The following is a 10,319-nucleotide window of genomic DNA, read 5'->3' as shown; positions in this document are numbered from 1 at the left end:
CACGAGAAGTTTTATGTCAACACGAAGAACTTCGTTCCCATTGATGATGGCAGAGCACTGGAACAGCTGCTCAGGGGGGTGTGGATCTCTCTGAAGCCATTCCTAACCCACCTCTGTGCCATCTCTCTGCACGACCCTGAGGTTGGACTGGATGATTTCCAGAGGCCCTTCCAAGCCTCAGGACCCTGCGATTCTGGGGTGACACCGAAGGGACGCCGCTGGTCTCTGCCACGCACCGAGCCTGCGCTCGGGCTGGGTGAGCGAAAACGGACCGGGACCCGCAGGGCAAGGGGCAGAGGCTCCATGGAGGGCCGGGGCTGCTCCGACACGGACTGCGGGGTGATCCCGGGGTGATCCAGCGGTGATTCCAGCGGCTCCCGGAGGGACAGAGAGCGGGGGCGGCCCCAGCCCGGCCGGGACAAGCAGCAGCGCTCGGCACTGCGGGGGCTCTTCCCGGCTTTGGGAGCTCCCCAAACACTGACAGAGCGGTTTAGAAACTTTACAGAATAATTTCTGCTTATTCTCTAAAGGGCGCACGGCAGGACTTTCCACAAGCCACGCTCAGGTGGTAACAATTTATAAAGCAAAATTCACATGGACCCGCCTATCTAATCCACGCTCTCCGCCTACCTAATGCATATTTATCCGGTGATGCAATCTTACGCCATGCTCCAAACACAAGGTTGTTTCCTTCATTAAGCAACTCGTATTGTAGAAGTTATCTGACGCCATCAGTTGCGTTTACACAAGGTGAGACAACCCAGCCTGGGGACAGACAATTCCTCTCGGAGGCATCAAGGTGACTCGGCCGCGGGGAGGGGGAGGCGGCCGGATCCGCATCCGGGTGAGGCCGCGCCGGCGGGCGGGGAGCGGGGCCGGGCCGGGCAGGCCGGAGCGGGATGGATCGCTGCTGTGCCAGGCGGGATCACGGCCCTGCCATCCCCGGGTCACGGCCCTGCCATCCCCGGGTCACGGCCCTGCCATCCCCGGGTCACGGCCCTGCCAGTCCGAGTCAGAGCCCCGCCGGCCCCGGGTCAGGGCCCTGGCAGGTAGAATCATGGCCCTGGCAGCCCAGCCCTGCCAGCGAGGATCAGAGCCCTGCCCCCCGGGTCCCATCCAGGAGCTGCTCTGACCGAGCGGGTGGCACAGCCCGGCTATGGCTTGGCTGAGTGCAGGACCTCTTTGAGGTCCAACTCCACCTCCCGCCATTCTCCTGCCTCCACCTGTTCGCAGCTTCACCTCTTTCCTCCTGCCACCACCTGCTTCACCTGCCTTCACTTACTCTCACCTGCCTTTTCCTGCCTGCACCTGCTTGCACCTGCCTTCTCCTTCCTTCATCTCTCCCCTCACCTGCCTGACCCTCCCTGTGCCGCAGCACTGGCAGTGGTGAGTGGCGCTGGTGATGTCCTTGATGATGGGGCATAAGGAGATTTTAGAACTAGTTCAGAGGAGTAGCAGGAGCTGCACCTTTATTCCCTGCATCAAATTGGTGTCCCTGCCAATGGGAGAACCCTTGGTCCAGTTCTCTAGCCCAAGCCTTTGGAAATCCTGGCTGAGAGTTCTTTGTTCTTCTGCTTCTGAGGCCAAACTGTACATGGCCAAATTTTCAAACATAGTCCAGAATCTTTTAGTTGTGATATTTCCTGTGTGATTTTTCAGAGTTGCGTGGCTGCCTAGTATCTGTTACTATAAACAGAGTTAGGTGTTGAAGTATTCCTGAAAATCTCTCAGAATCTTCATGCATCTAAATCACTTTCTATAATTCTGGTCTTTAAACATTTTAGGAGCTCTGATCTCTGTAATAGGGTTGATTGTGTCCTCCTGATACCTCAGTGCCTGAGCCCACCCTGCTTTTTTTGGGATATTGTCATGATGAACTCTGCCTGCAGCTTTGGTTTTTGTCAGGAGACTCTAGTTTCATAAGCAGTTTTTCTTTTATATTTTAGTAATTCTTTTGCTGATCAATTGCACACTGTGAATGCATCTTTTGCCACCTTACTGCAGAATTTTAGTGAAACTTTGGGTAGTTTTTGTCACAGTGTTTGAACACCTGTTTCTGTAGACCTGCTTAATAGTTTTTGTTCTCAGCACTTCCTGGCTGTTTGCCTTGCTGTTCTTCAGATTTTGCTATTTCACATACCTTATTTGAATATATGACCATGGTCTGAGTGCCCCCACATCCATGGCTTGACTGTCTGAAGTAAATGTTGATGCAAGTGTTGTAATTACTTCCTTCTTTTTCATTCAGGGTCTCTCAGTTTCTCACTCCATAATACTGGAAGCAGACTGCTGAGCATCCTCAAACACAGAGTGCAGGGCAGACAGTGAGTGCAGTAGTGATCCTCATGCTGATAGGATCTGAAAGAAGAAAATCCCAGTAGTGTTCAAACAGGTGATGCTTGGATGCTCAATGAGGGGTAGCCTCTTAAAGAGATTCTTAAGAGTGTTTTTAAAGAAGTCAAATACAGGAGATAAATTCATGTGCTCTGTGCCTCAGTGTGTCTGTGTGAATAGTTCCACCACTAACCAGTTTCTGCTGTTAGTCTGGGACATTGAGATGGTGTTTTACTGTAGCTCAGCTGAAGTGGTGGCTGGATCATGTGAACACCAGATTGAGGCAATTGACATTAAAATAGGGTCTGTTTGGATTTGTTTTTATCCAAATCTTTCTCTGACCTCTGCTGTAAAAAAATTTAAGGTTTCCTACCAGTTTGACTCTACCAGGAATGGTTGAAAACTGAGCATACTAGGTGACACATTTGCTTCTGTCATGTTCACACAGAAACCTTCATGAGGATTTGGAAACACAGTGATCAAATCGTGCCTCACTAGAGCTCCAAGTGCAGTTTCCATCCTTTCGCAATAAATTAGGAGCTCCTTAACTGTATGTCTTTGAAGACCATGGGGTGTTGGGTCAGCTCCTTAACATTTCTTTACAAGTGACACCACTACTGCCAGAGCTTGGTGAAGAGCATCTGCTGCGTAGGGATTGTTATCTGCTTCTGTGGTGTCAGGCTGATGACAGCCACACAGATTTAGAGGTATCAAGATGCAGCTATGAAGCATATTTCTGGTCCAGAGGAGCAACTGGATTGCAGTCTTAAGGGCAATAACTCCCCAAATCTTTACAGAATTGTTCTGAGGTAGATATCTAAGTGTGGTGTTGTTGGGGGTTGAGTGTTTTTTCTATTACTGTGTCAATTGAAAGAATTTTTCCCATTATCATGCCAATGGAGCTGGCCGGGTTACACCCAGGGTCTCTGATGACTCCAGACAAAAGGTGTCAATTGCAGCGGCTCCCAGAGAGGCCTCTGAGGCTTCCGGGAGGGCACTCGCGTTTCCGGCGAGCTGGGAGGAGGACGCCTGGGATCGTTCAGCCCACGCAGCCGGAGCACAGGAGAGCCAGACCCTCTGTGATCACCTGCCCTGCATCTGCCCCGTTCCAGCCTCCTGCCTCTGCGGACACAGCTGATCACCCAGACACACACGGTGAGCGAGGAGCCGCCGCTCCAGCCCGTTCCCACCGAGACCGGCGTGGCCGCTGCCGTGCCCCCCCCCCTCTGCCCTTGGCAGCTCCGGGCTGTGGACTAAGCACAGAAACAGCGTGCTTGCATCTAAAGGGACTGACACCGAGTTATCTGTTCTGTGAGCAATTTTAACAACTGCTGTTGTTTTCTGCTTGTACAGTTAGATATATTAGTAAAAGAGCTGTTATTCCCACCCCCTTATCTCTGCCTCAGAGTCCTTGATTCAAACAATTATAATACTTGGGGGGAGTGGAACCAAAGTCTCTGATTCAAAGAGAAACTTCTGCCCTTACTGGCAGACACCTGTCCTTTCAAACCAGGACAGGTGTCTCTGAGCACTTGGCTGGCTTCCTACTGAAAAGCCAACTCAGGAAAGCTTGTAACATCAAATGGAAAAAAAATTATGTTATGATGGAAACACACTTTCTGTCAGTCCTTAAATGTAAAGTTCATAGCACCTTCCTGTGCATGTTCAGGTACATGAGGAGTGGTTTGTGTGTGCCTGATATCCTCATGAGTGGTGTAATGCTGCTGTCCATTTGTGCAGTGCTTCATGCCCAAGTGCCCTTACAGAGGACTCCTTTCTGCTCATGGAAAACTAATTTGGTCATGATAATGAAGAAGAAAAACTCTTGTTAAACCAGTCTTGATACTCACAATTTTTCAGCTGAATTTTTCAGGTTGGTTTTTGTTTGTTTGCTTGTTTCTTTGTAGGCCCTTCCCACTCCAAGTCTCAGGCTACTAAATTTTAAGTTATGTGGACTAAATCTACTTTTAAGTGCTGTGTAACTGACAGATCATCTAAAAAGTGTTTCAAGGTGTCCTTCAGACACTGTATTTTAATAGTGTTATGCTTCATTACTTTGTTCCTTTGTAAATGTAGGAATGCATCAGAAATTCAAAGTGCAGGACTTGGTTGGTTTTGTTCCTACATTATTCTTCTGAAGACTTATGCGGAAGTAACCCATGCTAGTGTTAGTAAAAAAAGAAAGTTGGATTTATTTGAGAGTTGGATTTATCTTTTTTGCTAAGGCTTCTCACAACCCTCATGATTTTGCATCCTTTAAGCAAAGGTACCTGCACTCTAGACCTGAGTCTCCAGATGTAGCACTATTTTGACAGATAAAAATTAAGGGATTTGTTATTTTTTTAAATGTAGAATTATATTATCTAAACTTACTTAGCATACAATAGGATTTGTATTACTTTGTCGTGAAAAGTTTGGGATTGACCAATGTGAAAAACTTTGCTTTTCTGACATAGCAGGCTTTTTTTCCTTTTCATTGTTCACTTGGCAGATTTATTTTAGGTGTGACTGAAATGAATTTTGGGGGGTTTGTCCACTCTTTCAATTAAACCATTAAAAATGTAAATTCCATTCTAGGGAGTGGTTGGAGAAAAAGAATTACGTGCCCATAAATTTCTTTCTAACTAATCACAGAGGACTTTCTGAATTAACAAAAAAGTGAATTAAGTTTTTTACTTGCATGTACTAGTGGCAATGGATGTTCTTCAAGAGGTTTATATGGATGTAATTTTTATAGAGTTCTGTAGTTTTCCAGCAGCTTTGTGTGACATCTGTGTCTGCCTTAAGTTAGTTGGTGTACATGAGGCTAAAATTTCCTGTGATCACCTTGTTACAGACACTGCCTAGTAAACTTTCCCATCCTTTGAGTCACAGCTACAAGAATGGACTTTATAATAATTTTTATATATTTATTTATATTTATATATTTATATTGTTATAATCATTTATAATTTATAATATTTATAAAGTCATTTTGCGTCCTCAGAAAGAAAAATATTTATCATACCTATATATAATGCCCATAAGAGAAAAGTAGGTTTTTCTGTTTGGCATTAGAATGATAAAAGTTCAGGTTTTGAATTTCTTTCAGAGAAGAATTTGGAAATTGAATTAGCTTAAAATATGTCTTGTGTTATATATGCAAAAGTTCAAAGTTTTAGTTTTAAGAAAATCAAGCATATCTAAACTATAGTGCTAATTTAGTACCAAAAAAAGACCTAAATCTCAGGCAGTTTGTGGAAGTCTTTAAAAACCTCCACTTAGTGAAAATTATAAAGAGCTAAATCCTGATTTTTGGAGTTCCCACAAACAACTGTGGTAAGTTTTAGAAAGTAGAGTTTTCACCTATTCAGCACTTTTCTTGATTAAGGAACCAAACTTGAACCTCCTTATCTGATAATATATGGCATCATAATACTCAAATATTAAATAGGAAAGTTTTCACTTGCAGTGAAACTTAAGTCAGGTTTAGACCCATTCCTCCATAGACCCATTTTTCCACAGACCCATTCAGATCCATTCTTCCGTAGACTTCAGGAATATTCCTGTCATTTTAGTTCAACCCTGGAAAAGACAGCAAATTTTTGTGCACATACATAAATTGATCTTTGGTGACTGTGCAACAGTAATCGTTGGGGCTGTTTGTTTGCTTTTGGAAAAAGTAATTAAAATAATTAATGCTGATAGCAGAGGTGGTTCCAAATTGAAAATTCATCTTTCCTCTGGATTATAAGGCTGTATCAGATGTGTACAGGGAAAAGCAATCTCTGCTGGAGGGTAGGTTGCTTGTAGGAATACAGTTGGAATCTGGCACTAAGGGCAGACAGTATTTAAAACTTGGTATCTTTGGAAATGAAGGATTTAGGGTGTGCAAGCACATCTTGAGGTGCAAAACATCCAAACAAATTATTCCAGTATGAAAACTAGTAATTTCAAGCCTGTAGCCTTGGATCTGTTTCTAGAGCTGTTGCTTTTCCTTCAACAAAGGGCTTAAAAAGGGATTTAATGTGCTGTGTTATTTATAGAAAAGTTCACAGGGACATTGCTATCAGTGTTTGAGCATGATGGCTGATTGTGTCTCAGGTTTTGTGTATACTGGAGAATTGCTCTCTGGCTATGAACCGTTGCATTCATGAGAGCTCTCCTTTGGCTGCACAGCCACACCAAGGCACTGCATCTTTGGATGAAGATGAAAATTCACAAATGGCAATCATCTCTTCTAAGTGATGATGACTGTGTGTGAAAATGGAGTGGAAATACCATACTTCAGTCTGGATTTCCTGTGAGGAGAAGCTGAGGATTTTGGGTTTGTCCAGTTTGGAGGGAGGGAGGCTGAGGGGTGCCCTCCATGAGGGTGGCCAGGCAGGGCAGAGGCTTCCAGCTCCGTGGTTGGTGGCACAGGAGGTGTCCATGCCTTGGAGGCACTTGGACAATGCCCTTCCTAATGTGCTCCAAATTTTGGTGAGGGCTCAGGCTGTTGGACCAGATGATTGTTGTAGGTCTGTTGTAGCTGGAGCTGTTCTGTTCTGTGAGCACTCTGGGGAGGGGATGCAGCTGTTGGAGAGGATATTGAATAAGTATGAGCTGAAAGGGATGACAGATGCTTGCTCTAAGCTATGGACTTTTCAAGGAAATCACTGCTGTAGACGTCCTTGCTGTTGCACATGTGCTTTTGGGCACATCAGCTGGAGGCAGAAGAAATCTGGAAGAAGGTGAGCAGGTTTAGAGGTGCTTCATCCCTTAATAACCATGCTCACAAAAAGAGAATACAGTCTCCTGCAGTGAAACAAGGCTGCTTAACCTAGCCCTGAAAGCAGTTTAACATTTAAAAACCCAGCTGAACAAACCCCCTTCATCTGGGAAGCAGAAACTAACAATCCATTGCATGAATTCATAAGCAGTTTGATCTCATTGTACAAGATTGTAAAAGGATTCTTTGTAACAACCCTACAAGCCTTAAAATTAGAAGCTCCTAGTAATTTTTCTGTCTCCTTCCCAGGTGTTTATATTCAAATGAAACAATTCCACGTAAAATTTGAAGATTTGAAAATGCAAAACTCTCAAAGGTTTAGAAATTATTTTTTCTAATAAACTTCCGTTAGATTGTAAATAAATAAATGTAGTAAATATTGAAAGTTCATTCTGTGTTTCCTTAATGTTTATTCTGTGTCTCCTTAAGGTTTCTGAATAAAGTGAATGCAGGTAAAAGCTATCCAATATTCTGTGTGTTGTTAACAAAACTTGGTCTTGTAATTCTTTATTCCTCATCAAATACTTTGCCACAACCCACTTGCTAGAATTTTTATCTTGAGGCGGGTTTACAGAAAGATGGAATTGCTTTACTTAGAATTTGTTTTAGTGCCCTTTATATTAAATACCTCTGTTTTCATTTAAGTATCTTCTATTTATTGCAGAACACAATGATGTTTGGGATTTTTTTAAATTTCTGAGGAGGAGAGACCTACAGTCAAGTTCTTTGTGCTAGGCTTGCTTTTTTCAAAACTTCAACAACACTTTACTATGTTACCGTTCTTGATCAACCATAGACTGAAGAAAAGTTGTACTTAGTTTAAAATCTTGGAATTGTTAAGGTTGGAAAAGACCAAGATGGCCGGGTCCAACCACTGACCTCACACTGCCAAGTTCACCACTAACCCATGTCCCCAGGTGCCACACCCACACGTCTTTTAAATGCCTCCAGGGTTGGTGGCTCCACCATGCCCTGGGCAGCCTTTTCCAGTGCTTGACCACCCTTTTGGGAAGATTATTTTTTCCCCAGCGTTCCATCTAAGCCTCTTCTGGCACAGCTTGAGGCTGTTTCCCCTTTGCTTGTCTCTTGTTCTCTGGGAGCAGAGCCTGACCCCCACCTGACTACTCCTCCTCTCAGGGAGTTGTGGAGAGCCAGAAGGTTCCCCCCAAGCTTCCTTTTCTCCAGACCAAAGATTCCCAGTCACTCCCTCCCAGCTCTTTGGGCCTGTTCAAGCACATGTTCAAGCCAGGAGCAGCCATTTCCCCAGATGAAGACATTGGAAAAATACAAGTTTTCCTAAAGTCCAGGTAAAAAACAGCCAAAGCCTTTCCCCCATCCAAAACACAGGTTACCTTGTCACAGATCAGATCAGATCCTCCTTCCCTCTCTGTAGAAGGGAGGAATACTTGCTAATGTCCAGCCAGCTGGGACCTCCCTAAATAGCCAGGACTGCTGTTAAATGATTGCAAGTGGCTCTGTGGGCTCTCTCAGCAGTTGGCTCAGCACCCTCAGGTGGATCTCAGTCAGCCCTGTAGATCCTGTGTGTGTCTGAGAGGCACAGCAGCATCTTCTGGAATGTGGGGGCACATTCTGCTGCCTCTCCCTCTCTTCCACTCAGGGCTGGGTACCCTGGGGACACCTGGTCCTGCTACTGAAGAGGCAAAGACAGCAGCAATAGCTCATCCTTTTCCTCATTCTTTCTCACTGGTATTTTCTGTTGCATCCACTAAGGATGGAGATTCAGCCCTCCTTTTCTTGCTGTCGTATTTATAAAATCATTTTTGTATTGTCTTTTATGGTGGTAGCTAGGTTAAGTTTCATTTGGGCTTGGGCCCTCCTAAATTCCTCCCTGCAGAACCTCATGCCATCCTTGCAGTCCTCTTTCCCTTCTGCTGTGTTGTATTTCCAGCAGACACCCAGTAAAAGGGCCAGCAATTCTGAGACTTCTCCCAGTCCTTTAGAGGATATTTCATCTCTCTCTCTTCATCCTGGCTGGGTGGGCTGTAACATGCTCCCACCAGTAGAGCTGCCTTGTTCACCTTTCCTCTGATTTTAACCAAAACACTTTCTGCCCCAACACCTTGTTTTGGTTTTTTTTCTTTTTTTTTTTTTTTTTCCCACTGGACAAATTCCTGCTCATTTGGTTAGCACCGATGGACAATAGCATTGTAAACTGACTCTAAAGGGATCTCAAAGATGACTTTGAAGTCACTTTTGTTTAATCCACTTAAAAATGAATCTTATAGAAATTTAGGATTAATCACAGTGTGATGAATGATAAAATGAGATACTGATATTCCAGGACCAGATTAATTTTATTATTAGGAGCTAAAAGATAGGTTCTGCATTAGGACCTTCATAGATACTTTTTCTATTTAAAAAAATACTTTAAAAGTGTGTGATACAGCTATTTAACTTCCATCAATATTTAACATACCTGGGATTTAATTAAATTATCCTTACAAATGCACTTATGAACTGCCTTTAATGTTTACAAAGAGGCCTGACTTGCCCTCTCATCAAGGTTGAAAGAACAATATTGGTTTAAGAATCTTTAAGGGGAGAAGAGATGAGAATTAATGTGCTTGAAAATTTCAAAAACTGAGGCAAATTATGCTTATGTTTGGAAACTATTTCATTTAAATTGACTGTGTGCCCTAAAGACTTTGCTATATATAGATCCTTTTGGTATCACTGTCTGAAAAGAAGTGTGTTCTTTGACTTTCTTTTTATATATGTATATACACATACATATATACACCCCTGTGTTGCTCAGTGAGCAAATTTCATACTTGTTTTTTTGGGTTTTGTTTTGTGTTTATTTTTTTCTTTTTTTATTATAGCAAGCAGAAATAATGTAGTATAAATCCCTAGTACTTTCAGATCATACTTTTAGGAGTTAACCACATTTGTCATTCCTTTATAAGGGACCAAGGTAATACTGTTAGAAAATTAATTTATCAGTAAAAGGTTTCAAAATATTTTTACAAATTAATTTATCAGTAAAAGGGTTAAAAATGCTTGCAAAATTGCCTTACTGTATTCTAGATTGCATTTTTTTGTTTGTTTGTTTTGTTTTAAGTGGTTTTCTTCCATCTATGCTAAAATCTTTCCAATTTCCTCATGGTGTAGAATACACCATGATCTGATTAAAGTTTCTAGTTAATAAATAAGAGTTTTTAGGGATTTATTTTAAGATTTTTAAATGTAAAATTTTATGTCAACATTGAATCCC

At 43.0% G+C, this 10,319-nt stretch overlaps 1 protein-coding gene across 3 annotated transcripts in view; it reads left to right on the top strand.

Annotated features, from left to right (window-relative positions):
• Nucleotides 1-432: 432 nt before the first annotated feature.
• The window catches only part of CCDC91 (coiled-coil domain containing 91), a 111,562-nt gene continuing 101,675 nt past the window's right edge, over nucleotides 433-10,319 (top strand). Inside the window, exons 1-2 of one of the 3 annotated variants that reach the window (XM_079303807.1) lie at nucleotides 433-750; nucleotides 2,249-2,392. The gene's annotated coding sequence lies outside the window, so the exon portion shown is untranslated. Of the gene's footprint in view, nucleotides 800-2,248; nucleotides 2,393-10,319 lie in introns of all 3 variants that reach the window. The other 2 variants (XM_079303806.1, XM_079303805.1) reach the window with 2 other exon arrangements.

This window comes from Erithacus rubecula (assembly GCF_903797595.1).
Source record: "Erithacus rubecula genome assembly, chromosome: 4".
In the NCBI taxonomy this organism is placed as follows: Eukaryota; Metazoa; Chordata; class Aves; order Passeriformes; family Muscicapidae; genus Erithacus; species Erithacus rubecula.
The sequence above is the reverse complement of the archived record's forward strand: the minus strand, read 5'-3'. Positions and strand labels throughout refer to the sequence as shown.